The sequence below is a fragment of the Dermacentor silvarum genome, chromosome 2 (assembly GCF_013339745.2).
Source record: "Dermacentor silvarum isolate Dsil-2018 chromosome 2, BIME_Dsil_1.4, whole genome shotgun sequence".
Taxonomy (NCBI): Eukaryota; Metazoa; Arthropoda; class Arachnida; order Ixodida; family Ixodidae; genus Dermacentor; species Dermacentor silvarum.
The window spans coordinates 80,215,553-80,228,821 of record NC_051155.1 but is presented as its reverse complement, the minus strand read 5'-3'; positions in this window follow the sequence as shown (position 1 = coordinate 80,228,821).

Genomic DNA, 13,269 nt, shown 5'->3' with positions numbered 1-13,269 from the left:
ATGACGCCTACCGGACGCTTGCTTACGTGCGCACTGAGGAAGTCCGATAGAAGCAGGGCTTTCATATCTTGGGTGGATGACGTCGATGAAGTTGCACGCCGTGGTCCCCAGTGTTCGCTTATAGACACGGATACGTCAGCTGGTATACCCCCCGGGTAAGCGAGAATTGCACCACGAGCGCCAGTTTCTCCCCTGGTGCTTGGCAGGACATGCTTCTGGGAACAAGAGTTTAAAAATTTAGGCCGGCTGTTACGACAACGGTTTTGCTGACGCGCGAGGGGGACACGGCCATCCCGCTTGTGTGGAATGCGCTCCACGAGGGCGCGATTTTTTCGGCAAACGCAAAAGGAAACTAGCACGAATTCCGCTTGCTGCTACAGTCTGCATTGTTCTAACAGCTGTCATTTTCAGCCAACTTTTATGGTAATGACTATTTCCTTTAACGTGTGCGGTTCATGTATTGAATAAACGCCAGCAGCGCATATGTGTATGCTAAAAGTTTGCCCCATTTCGTTATGTAACGTGAGCCCGCATTTCATAGCGTGTAGCTGCTGCGTTTCGGCAGGACTATAACAAGCAGTGAAATGTGCTTTATTTTGTAATTTTATTAGCAACTTTTTGTACAGCAAGAAATACAATACACAAAAGTATATGGCAGACCTGAGTATCTTGAATCTACAGAACAAACTGCACATTCTACAGGCGCATATACATAAAGCTTCTTACAAATTCTGAATAACAAAAGTAATGTTTTTGTACTCTGCGTAAGACAATCCTTCCAACGCAAATCGTTTCTCGCAATAGTTGTCTATGATTAATCAGGCAAAAAAATTGTCATAAGCGAGAGCGGTTGAAAGGCTGAAGACAGCACATTTTGCATACCCAAACACAAACCGGGGGTGCTATGCAGGATGTGCCGAGTTTCTCGTTCGCACGAGTTTTACCCGAGTTTGCTCGATGGCAGCCAGTGAACGGAGATAGCAAGGAAAGCGCAAAAAAAATGTGGTTGATCCCTCTTATATAGGAATCGGTATAGAACACGAAAGTGAAACGTGTCTTCACAGAAGTAGTGTAATGTTTATTGCACATTGATATATAATGTCTATTGGTGTTTTGTGGCTAAAGCGCCCTTAGGCGTTGATGCACCCACGCTGACGCCTGGTGGCACGTCTCCTCCATCACGACTACCAACGTCGATGACCATGAGCAACCGTCGTGCATATGGAAGCTGCACTACGCTGCACACGCTAGCACAACGCGAAAGACGAAGCACGTAACTGACACACTAATACAACACGCAAGACAAAGCACGTAACTGAATCGTCACCGAGTCAATCAGCGCGTACAGCGCGTCGTAATTGCAGCCTCCGCGATCAACTTCAGAAACATTTTCAGAGCTAATTGCGGAGGCCACGCTCCGCTGTGCTGAGTACGGTGAACGCCACTACCAACGCCACCTAGGTGGCGTTGCGTTGGTAGTGCTTCTTGATGCCAGCGTCCCTTCGAATGCTGGCATCGAGGCGTCGTAGTGCTGAGACCACCGAAGCGTTCACTGTCGGTGCGCGTTAGTGTCATAATGCAGTACTTCTCTTTTCTGCTCGTAGGCGGCGGCACCGCCCCGAGCAAGAGCGCGGGTACACGGAGGAGTGTTAGATATATAAGGCGCGTCTGTGTAGCTCTCTGCAAATGCGTTTGTGGCGCAATGGGTTAAACGCTCGGCGATCTATCGTCGCGGACCGAGAGGTCGTGGGTTTGATTTCCAAATTTTGCATGTTTGTGGAACTTTTTCTTCTGGTTTCTTTCTTTGTATTATGTTCTATGACGTATTTCCGTGACGGAAATACGTCAGTGAAGTCTTGGTGGACCCCGGCATAAAACACTTTCGTGTTAAAACAACGGGCCACAACACAACACGTATCACAACATGAGTGCACTCTGCGTGGCGCTTCAAGAGCGAAAGACAGCGCAACAAAATGCGCCAGCACCGTATATTGTTATCAACGTATTATCGCAATTTAGCAATACCGTGACTGTCCCGCTGTCTATCTGCACACTTGCCGTGAGCCGCTTGCCACGCCTTTCTCGGGCGCGTCAAGCGCGTGCCTCCTCTTTCGGCCATTATCTTTCTATCCTCCGTCGAATGCCAACGGGGCACATGCTGTGCATTCTTACATCTACACTTTCCTTCAATCGAATACTTTAAAATACAACCAATAAAATAATGAACAATTTATTTCTTAAAGTATCACTTTTTTGTTTTGAATGCTATAAATATCTGACGGAGATCGAGCGAATTATTAGATTTTGCACTTTTTTCCATGAGTGGCGACAGTGAGGCGACAGCTTACAAGCGGATACATCCTAGAAGGTAGCACACACGAGGGAGTTCATACGGCGACAAGTCGCCAGGGGCGCTGCAGTGCTATTCTCGATTAAGTCTGTCATGACAATGATATGACCCTTTCCTGTCTATTAGGGAAAGAGCAACGCATCGCCGCAGCATGGCTGTTCACCGCAGGCACTTCACTGAGGTATTAAGGCCGCCGCTTTACCAACGAAAAACGGGACTCTAACCATAGAGAGGGGAGCAACGGCTGTCGCTGCAATATAGCTGTACGGTACCATGTTTATTTCTGTGCGCGAAGCCTCCGTGATGCATTGTGAAGAAGAGCGAGCTGCCCAGCGTCACAATTATTTGTTTTTCATAGCTTGCCTAGTGAAGGTGCCCCTGTGCTCATATACGCAGTATTTTGAGTGTGTTGTGCACTCCAAGGTGCTTTCCGATTGTTTCTGCTGGAGCTAACAGCGTTTGCAGATGGATATCGTAACGACACCGCAACAATCCCATTTTGGCAGGTGAAGGCTCTAGTGTGCAGTTATGAAATGAGACTTCGAATGCAGGAAGGTGTTGCAACTGTTTAGTGTGCAGTGCTTGTGATGAAGAAATGTCATCGTAATGGGTCTATAAAAGCGAGCGATGCCCGACGCTGACCATGTTAGCGACACTACCGCTCCGATAAATAGCCGATGACAGATCAGTCATCTCAAATGACAGCTGCGATACGTTGTCGTTTGAAAATACTACGCACTCCTCAGCATTGTCGTCCACCACGGCGCATCGACACCTTGCAAGTAGCTACAGTGACGTGCCGATAATTATTTGCTGTGTGCTACGTCGCCACAGTGGAGGCAATGAAACCATGTTGTGGGGTCATCACAGCCCGAGAAGATATACGCGTATGTATAAGCCAGCGATAGTCGGCGCTCAGTAAATCACCGATGAAAGTTCGTTGTGCGTATTTTATCTCGGCGGTCAAGATTGTTGATGCCTCTCTGCTAAGCACCACGTCGCTGTTGCCGAACAATAAGTTGCGAGTGGCTCAACTGTGTTGGGTGCGCACGCAAGAATTACATGCCTCGCGTGGGGTATGACCTATGGATTTAATAGACAGGCGGACTCGTGCCAAACTCGTACATCGCGAAACCCTCCCCGAGTTGAACTCGGGAACATGGCAGCGGCAGCCTGTGTCATCGCATCCAGCGACAGCAAGCGTCAATAGACCGTCTGTACCCGTTCACCTGCATGACCGATATAGAGTTTCAACGTCATTTTCGCCTTTCCAATACGTCAGTGCGCTGGATGTGTAGCGAGTTAGGCGAAAGCTCTCGTCTGCGGAGACAGCGTGGCGGGCAAATTGTGCTTTCGGAGCACAGATTGGTGTGACTAGGCTGCAGAGGAAGAATTAGTGCGATCACTTCGGCTCTCTCCGGCTTCAAGCGCCGTGCGTCCACCATGTCCCAGCGCCAGGCAGGTCCGGCGGCGTCATTGGAGTACCTGCAAGCACCTAGTGTTCCAACCAGACCAGCCAACCTGTGGTTGGTTGGTCCCATTGTAGTGGTCACATTGTACAGGAAGACTCAGAATGGACGCCAGGCTGCCTTCCGGTGCAACCGGTGCCGAAAGCAGTCTTTGCAGTTACAAGGTACCGCTGCACTGTACGGGCAGAGAGGCGAAGGAAGGTACTTCGCCAACACGGACCGCCTCGGCCGTCCGAACGTCCACCTCTTTAGGCGGCAAGTGATTTGGCTCACGTACTGCGTGAGCAATAGCGTAGATGTGTGGCTGTTGAAGGAGATGACCAGCGACTTGTTTCCTTTATCGAAGCATGCCATCGCCGACTGGAATACCTACGCCCGTGAGGTCATGATGGACGAGCTGCTGGCGCGACCTCCACTCGGCGGCCCCGGGAAGATAGTGCAATTTGACGAGTGCCTTCTTCGCGGCAAGCGAAAGTACAATCGAGGCCGCATGAAGGGCGACAACGTTCCGCCGAGCCGCCAAAATTACAGCGATGTTAAAAGATTGTGCACTATGGGTCTTCGGCATGGTCTGCGCTACCACAGGAGTGCTGCGACTTTTCAAGGTCGACCGAGGAGACGAAGCCGTTATTGCAGCCAATGTTCAACCAGGGGCCTTTATTCGCAGTAACGCATGGGTCGCACAGAACTGTATTCCAAATTTAGTGGATGCTAATGAGGCGAGCCTGAATCTGCACTGGGAAACAGTCAAAAACAGCGTGAAGTTTGTGGGCCCCATCACGAGCTTTCAAACGCAAAAAAATAGAAATTTATTGTCAAAAACTGAATCGCCACCTCGTCAGCGGTGGTGACAAGGTAACTGCACCGCTGCTGGAGTCATTCCTGGCATAGATGTCGTGGTAATCTAGTAACCGCCACGTGTGCTGCGAAGACCCTTTCTTGCGTTTGTTAGAAGCCATGGATCGCTCGGGCTACCCAGTACAAAGACTCTTTCCTGCGGTTGTTAGAAGCCATCGCTCGGCGCTAGCCCGTCTCAAGGTGCATCACAAAGTAAAAGAAAATAAAGCGTAGTTTTCTGACCTTTCCATAAGTGCTTTCCGGCACTCGTGAGTGCTTACACGGTAAGCGCGTGGCAAACCACTACTGCGCTAGCAGACGCTCATTTGTCTCGCAGCCTTACTTTAGCGCGAGCAATGAGAGATATGTTGAAAGCCCAATGTGAAAACCAGGCGCACACCAATCTGTGCTCGGAAATGGGAGAGCAAGCAGGTAGCACGCCGCACAAATTCAATCCAGAGGAAAGAGAAGGAACAACGAGCGATCTCTTGAAAGCCTAGTGCGGAAACCAGCGCACACCAATCTTTGCTCAGAAATGCTAGCGCAAGCGCGTACCGAGCTGCGCCAATCCAATCCAGAGGAAGAAAGAGGAGGGCGAGCGTCCCCTCATGGTACAACGCGAAACGTATTAAAGGGCAAATTAATCTAATACACATTCAGTGCAAATCTTGTAAACTTTAAAATGCTTATAACCCACATTAATGTGACTAATATTATCGTACTAAATGCATTTATTTGATAACTTGCTTGTGCCTGTAATGCACTCGGTGGAACGACAAACTCGGAGGCACGAGCATGCACTCGGAGGCACGAGCATGCACCGACCGTATGATCACGTGAGCCCCAGTTTGTAGGCCGCCCATATGGCAACGCCCAAGAGATGGTAGCCACCCAGAGTGAATCTAGATAAACCAATGAAACTGGAGGCGTGCCGACGGACAAAGTTTGCCTTGTTACCATTAGTTCTTTCATCTTGGGGCGTCGCCAGAGCTCGTGAAGATCCCGAGTTTCGCCAAACTCGGCGCATCCTGCACAGCACCCCTACTGTCGCTTCTCGTGTTGGCCCACCACAGAGCCGCGCAGTTCGTCTTGTGGCCTTCCATCTGTTTTTCATACATCGCTGGAGTAATGGCCGATAGAGAAACACAATTTTGCAGTGCACAGTAGAAGGCGTGTGCAGAGAGCAGCAGGAGCAGACAAACGGAATGGAAGCTGGAGTGATAAGAGCGAAAGCGCCACCCGTTGGCGCAACGACAACGAGTGAAGCGACTAAATAAAGATATAGTATGCCAATAAAACAGCCAAAAGACACTTTTTAAGTGTGCACATAATTGCATCCCTTTACTTTATGGCTATGTAGGTTGAGAAGATACAGCCGCATACGGAAAAGTTACTGAATTTTTCTTTGGCTACCAGTGTAATGGCGACGCTTCATTGCCAATAACGAAACTATCCCCACTGTCGACCCCCTGGTTCAGATTCGGAAATTCTTTCGCGCAGTCTCCGTGCTGGTCTAGCCGTTGAGCAAAGAGGAATTCCGTGTTCCCTGCGCCGGCTCCCGTAGTCGAGGCTATCAGGGCAAACTGCATAAAAAAAGGAATGCCTACTGGATGCCAGCTGACATGCCCACAATACATGCCCATGAGGGCGTACCATTGGGGCGTCAATGCAATCATTAGCTCTTATCACCTTGCACACTGCAGTGCACTTCTACGGGAAAAGGTCATGAACTCGGCACGTGCAGAACTGCACTTATCATGGTAAATAATAAGAAACCCTGATACTAGTTAGAACGGGATGAGCAATGTCTGCCTACTGATCAGCTCACGTCACTTTAATCGAAATTATGTGCTGGAGGCGATGCCAATGGCTCTGGTGCTTTTTTGCCTAGGCTGTGTGGACCTGCGAACCATGCTTACCACATCTGCAGCCTTCTCATTCAAATATCTACTTTTGCCACAAAGGCCGGCAACTAAGTTAACAGAATTATAAGTGTCACTGTTAATTCGGCAGTGGCACGACAGCCGTCGTGAGGAATGTTCTATCTCCTTACAGTTTCTGATCAAAATTGACAGCGATGCCTTCTGCATCGGTTCGCAGAGGCAGAACACGACGCCGTACGCTTCACAAGAGTATGTAATTACGTGGCTGTCAGCTACACAGATTTCCATCTAATGAAGTAAAAGGAATTGCCAGATGGAGTTTCTCACCAACAAAAACATTTTGCTGGCAGTGGTGCACTAGGAATACCTAGAGCACCACCGCCACTGCCACAAGTATGCAAAAAAATAAGGACTGTGTGTTTAGTGACGTCAGCTTTTGCAGTAGTACACGCACAGTTTTACGTCACGCGTTCCAACACAACTACCAGCTTATATTATGTCCATCGCTGGACGACCGCCTGCCCAAGAGACATCCGATGAGCCCTGTCTTCCATCAGGCTACTTCGTTTTTTACAGCGAAGCGGTATACCTCTCGTTGATTGGAAAATTTTGTGGCGTAAACGCAAAACTCCATATCCCATACCAGAGAGTGAAAGAAGATTATAAAAATAGCATCACGCAGCATAGTGCTTGCGAGATGGAGAGGAGGAGCGAAAGCATGTGGGACGCATAGAGCTGCTGCCGACGCCGATCGCGTTTCCCCGCGTTCACGCCGAACGCACCTGGTACCTGTGACTGCAGCCGATACCTCTGGCGGCGCCTCGGCAGGTTTCGACCAAACAACTGGACACTAGTTGCTTCCGAAAGACTGAAGCGAGTGCAAGGGAAGCTGAAACCAAACGGCGAAGAAGTTAGCATACCCAGTTTAGATTGAGGGAAGCCGAGAGTTCAGAGTTCACCTAGGCGAAGAAATGAAGATCCGGAGGCTTGTGAACGTAGTCGGTTGAATTCATCGCGATACTACTCAGAACACCGCGAAGAAATCCTGAGCGCCAGGATCTTAAGTGTGTGGTTTGCCAATACTTTACTAGGCTTTCCTCAGCTCCACTGGTCTCTGATGTTTACGGTAGCAGAGCCACGCATATTTTTTGACAGCGAAGCTGTATACCTCTCGTTGGTCGGAAAATTTCGTGGCGTAAACATAAAACGCCAGGTCAACAATTGGTGGCAAACGACGTACTTTTCTTTGCAATCTGGCATACAGCATAAATATACTTAGTGACGCTTCACCACGCTTCCATATCTAAAAGGGAGACCCGTCTAGCAACTCATTCAGTTCATTCTAAGACTGCCATGTGTAGACCACGGAATTTTAATACGCCAGGAGAACAGCTTGAATACAATGCTCGACCATGTGTGGTGTTCGATACAGCTTCGCTGGAAATTCATGTTTGCAGGGCAGGGTTGCGGCCAATTTATGTTTATTTGGAATTTTGTAATCTCCTCTCACTATCTAATCTTCTGCCGTCGTTGACTTAATTTCCCTTAGCTCAAAACATGCACAGTTACACTATTATTGACGAATTATCCTTGCTACACAATACGTGGCCCACCAAACTGCACATTTGTCTTATTATTCTGAGCCCGAATCTCTGCAGCAATTACCATTATTCACAACGAGAGCAACCAGCCAGGCGAACGTGAAGGATGACTTTTTGTCCCATTTCGCGCTGGCGCGGTATGGTGCACTTCTCGCGTGACGCTCTGTATCTCCAATTTTTAGTTTGAATAACTTTTGTTAAGTCTAATCGGCAATTAGAAGATTTATTATAAGTGGAATGGTTGCAATCAACGATGAGCCTCAAATTGTGCGCTTTGAGGCCTGCAAACCCGCAAAGAAGGTCACATGACCTAATACTGAAAACCTACCACAGGTCCTACTGTTCAGTAATGTTGCATTGACCTTAAGATCAAAGTTTGTCTCAAGGATAACTATCCCTTGCCAGTTAATTTATTTGAAATATAGAAATGCTCTTCCTAAGCAACCAGCAAAACAGAAAAGGAAGATTTTAGTTTCGGTCCCCAAATTGAAAAAAAAAAGCACTTCAGCGGACCTCAACTCAAATTATCGGTGCAGTGCTAACAGAAGCTATCTCTTAGTTTACGGGAACAATAAAGCGAATGGTATATGATCAACCTCAAGCTCGAAAAGTTCGTGTAAAATGACGCTAGTGCGATACAATTTTAACACAATATTTTGTGTAGCATGAACATTCGCAAAGGCAAAGGGCCATTCGAAGCCACTAGAACGGAGTTTACGTAACCTATGTACTAACCAACATTAAGTTTAACGCAAATTACGCAAATCCAGTGCAATGTTTATGCGAATGTAAATGTTGCAATTAGGAAGCAGCGGTTGTATCACCGCGATACGCGATCACGCGATTATGAGATGCGACGTATGGATCTGTGTATTGCACCTCACATAACTTCAATGACTAATATTACAGTTGATTTATGTTGTGAACCGTGACTAATGTGAAGACGCCTACCACCTTAATAAAGTTTTACCATACCGTACCATACCATACCACAGGGCACACTATTTTCAAGCGACAAGCGACAGTGATGTGTGACAGATAGGGTCATCGCGGTAGGCGATCAACGGCGGTCGTTCTTTGTGCCGTCTGTTATCAACATATAGTTTCGTACAAAACTTACTTTACGGAACTTTGCCTCAAGTGACTATGGGAGCTCTAAGTGGGGTGGTTAAGCCAACACGAAAATTCTGGTAAGTACATAGCCCACTGAACACACATTGGTCTAGAAGCCGTCTTCAAGACGTCTTGACAAGAAAAGCAAGACGTCTTCAAAACCATTTTAAACGTTTACAGGACGTCTTGGAGACGTTCTGGCAAGATATTAAGACTTCTTGAAGACATCTTACCAAGATTTTGTCGGACGTCTTAAAACGTTCGGTAGCCGTCTCTAAGACCGTCTAATGCACCGCCAAATTTGGGATATCAGACGTCTTGCAAGACCTCTGGTAGACGTCTTAAAGACGGCTAGAAAGCGTCTTGCAAGACATCTTGCGAACGTTTTGAAAACGGCTACAAAACGTTCTGCTGGACGTTTTGAGGATGTCTTGAAAACGTTTTTAAATGCTTTAAACATCTACTTGCCAACTAAGGCATGACCTTTTCTAGCCGTTCGTATTTAGCTAATTAAGCCCTAAATTGTTTTACAGTATTTACAAAAGATAGTGAGTGTAAATATACTTAGTCTAAAGTGCAGAGGACGTGAAATCTGAACACGACGTAGGTTATTTCAACACAATGTATTCCATAAAGTTACCAAGTCTTCCCGTTGTGGAAAAAAAGTGAAGAAACAAATAAGGAATAAACACGGTGACTGTCAATATATACACACTATATTAAGTACAACTTTAGTTCAACACGTAATCTATTGTGAGCTAGGGGAAGCACTAGCATACTTTAAAGTCTCTAGAAGCTGAAATTATGTCATATTACAATCCAGATGGTCTGTCTCCTTCCGATGTCAACTATCCAACGAAATGTTGCGTAGCTTCAGTGATCTTGCTAGAAACGGCATACATTGCCCATTATGGTCCGGGAAGACCCAATATCATTTTACTTACGTTGTCAACACTGATCAAGATTTGCAGATGGAATAATATCAAAGACTCCTGCAACACTATTACAGAAGTTTTCCTTGCATGGATGTTTGGCACACTCAAGAATTTAGATACACCAAACACCCTTCCATTATAGCATTAATTATAAAGGAATTGAGTGTCTCCTTGTTATCTGCTATATAGAGAAATCAATGAGGATGTTCGTATTCTTTGCAATATTGAAAAAAGGTTGGCTTTACCGACAGTACCAATCCCTATGGCCCATTTCTTACAACCTACCATAGCAACACTGAAACATTGGCAAAGCCACAAAAGCGATAAACACGTGTCAAAGCCACGTAGGCTTAACATTAAGCAAGATTGTTCACACAAATGAATTGCTAAAGTGGTGAAAGGTTTGAAAGAATTTTTAATAAATCAGTAACATGCCACTACATAAGCAAAATGTTTCTAATGCACTTCCTAGAGTTTTGCATTGTGGCTGTCTGTTATAATTGGTCACTTCACAATTCAGGGCACTGGCTTAGACATTTCCACAGGCTGATGATGCACCCGCAGAAAATTTAGCGCGTTCTAATGATGCTTGGCCTCAGATTTTGCACCTGCAATTAGAAGGTAAGACAAAAGATTAACAAATATGTTACAGTGAAACTTCGTTATAACGAAACAGGATATAACAAATTACTGTATACAACAAATGACGTTCCCGCTGAAATCACCGAAGAGATGAATGTTTTTATAACCTCGTTTCAACGAAGTAAAATTATCCTGCAAATAGATGCACCAAACTTCAGTTTTCTCCGAAAAAAGAAATGCCCGACCCTTGCAGGCTCGCTTCTGCTTTCCGCAGGGTAGAGCACACATTCCTTGCCGATGTTTAAAACGTTTACGTATTTGCGTTGAATCCACCGTTCAACACTGGTCCTTGTCACCACTACGCGTAGGTGCGCATAAGCAGACTCTAGATCGTCGTGGCAATTCCTCTCACTGCGGCACCGCGCAGGCTAGTTAGTGCAGCTATAGGCGAGGCCTCAGAGATTGCGCCGGTGCAATTTCAGAGGCGACGCCTCCCTGTGTGTACCACGTGCTGCTCGCACATGACGAGCATTGTTGGTGTCGCAGCGTGCAACCTATTCAACCGTCACCGTTTCAGCGGTTTCGCGATGCTGGAGACGACCCAAATAAAAGCGGTAACGAAAGATCACATTGAAACAGAAGGCAGCTATCGTAAAGGCAATCGTGTCAGATGCTAAGAAGTGGTGTGTTAAGGACACCGAAGTTTCTTTTGCTGTTTTATCAGAAGTTCAGCGAGCACGTGGCCATGTAGTGGTTCTGCTGGCCGAAAAGCCGTCTTCTTCTATACAAGTTGAAATTTGTGCGCGACATTGCGCATGTATTGCAGTGAACGGCAGTAATGAATATAATGACGTAATTTTGGCTCCCCCTTGGGCTTCGCTATAAAAAGATTTTATTGCATATGACTGGTAAGAGTTCCGACTCATTTATACCGCAGCCTTGTTTGGAAACACTAACTGTTAGAAATCCGACCTAGGTATCTTCCGTATGCAGATGCAATAATGCCATCGCTGCGATTCGGCCTTTTCTGTAGCCCCGGTAGCAAGCTCCCGATATAGTACCGTGAAATCCGGATTCTTGGCGATAACAACATCCTTGTCCAAGAAGGCCAGTGCCATGGTTGGAGGTTGCCACGTCATCCACAACTACATCGCAAGCGACATTTTTCGTTTTCAAATCATACACATGCTGCAAGCCCTTTTTCGAAATTGCATCTTTTGTTGATTTAAATGTAGTAGCAGTTTGCGCCGAAAAACAATTCTACACCGTGTCCTTCACATGTTCCTGATGCAACGTGCAGGCAGGAACATATATGCGCCGCGCGTCATAGGTTTTCAGAAAACGTGACAAGGCCTCCTCTTGGGACATGTTGAATGGCAGCGTCGACTCAAGGACGCGCGGCCAAGCGAGGTCACTGGTCAACTTGAACGATGTTCTACGCAACGAATGAAACACTTCCGGGGTAACCACACTCAGAATGTTCGCGACGTAATTTGAGCCAGGCGCGTAGCCCGGATATTTTTTTCAGGGGTGGGGTTGGGGGAGCTAAAGCACTGCGATCGTCCTGACTGTGGTGCTTCGTTCTTTTAAGCTCCCAGGCGTCGGAGAAGCGTTGAGACGCGAATGCCCATAATAGCCGCACGTTCGAAGGATACGCGCCTTTGTTAATATAGGCGTCGTGCCAGGCACAAAAGGGAGCAGGGCGCCGGCCTAAAGAAATAGACAAAATTTGGAGAGGGGGAGGGGCGGAAGCCCGGTCACCCACCCCCACCTGATACGCCACTGCCCTGAGCGTTCTGATTTAGAGCAAATTTGCCGGGATCGCCGTAAAATTTTTGCTTTAAAATCCTCGCGACCAGATTTCTGACAATGACTTGCACAGATTACGTCCGAGTGAGCATAACCGGAAATGTTCATTCGTTCCATAAAATATCGTTGAGGCCTGCCCCATTGCCCGCCACGCGCGCCCTCGAGCTCGCACGACCCTCGCCTATGTCACTTGAGTGAGCAAGGCCATCGCAATTGTTCTGAAACCCTATGAAGTCAATGTCCCACGTTTAGGCCCGCTAGTTGCAGCATGAACAGGCAGATGTGAAGATTCAGAAGATATGTTCCAAGCATTGTATACAGAACAGCCTGCGCGAATCGCGACTATCTTTACATCAGCGAAAGCAGTCTCTCTGAAACCGCTTGAAGCAAGAAATTATGTCAAAGAGATGAATTAGAAATGAATCAGAAGTGAAGAAACAATGTCGTTTACATTGCAGTTGCGGAGCACGTGGCAGGCTGAATATGCCACCGACGAGAAAAGGCTTCTATCATTGCTAAAGAAACTGGATTTGAAAAGAGTTGCCCGAATACCTTGCTATCCAGACTACAGAAAACTACAGAAAAAAAAAACGCTGTATCGCAACGATGGCAATATCCTGCCTGCAGACGCAGAATGCCGTCGTTTCGAGCAGTTCGTGTTTTGATCAAGGCTTCCGTACGTCAAATTCT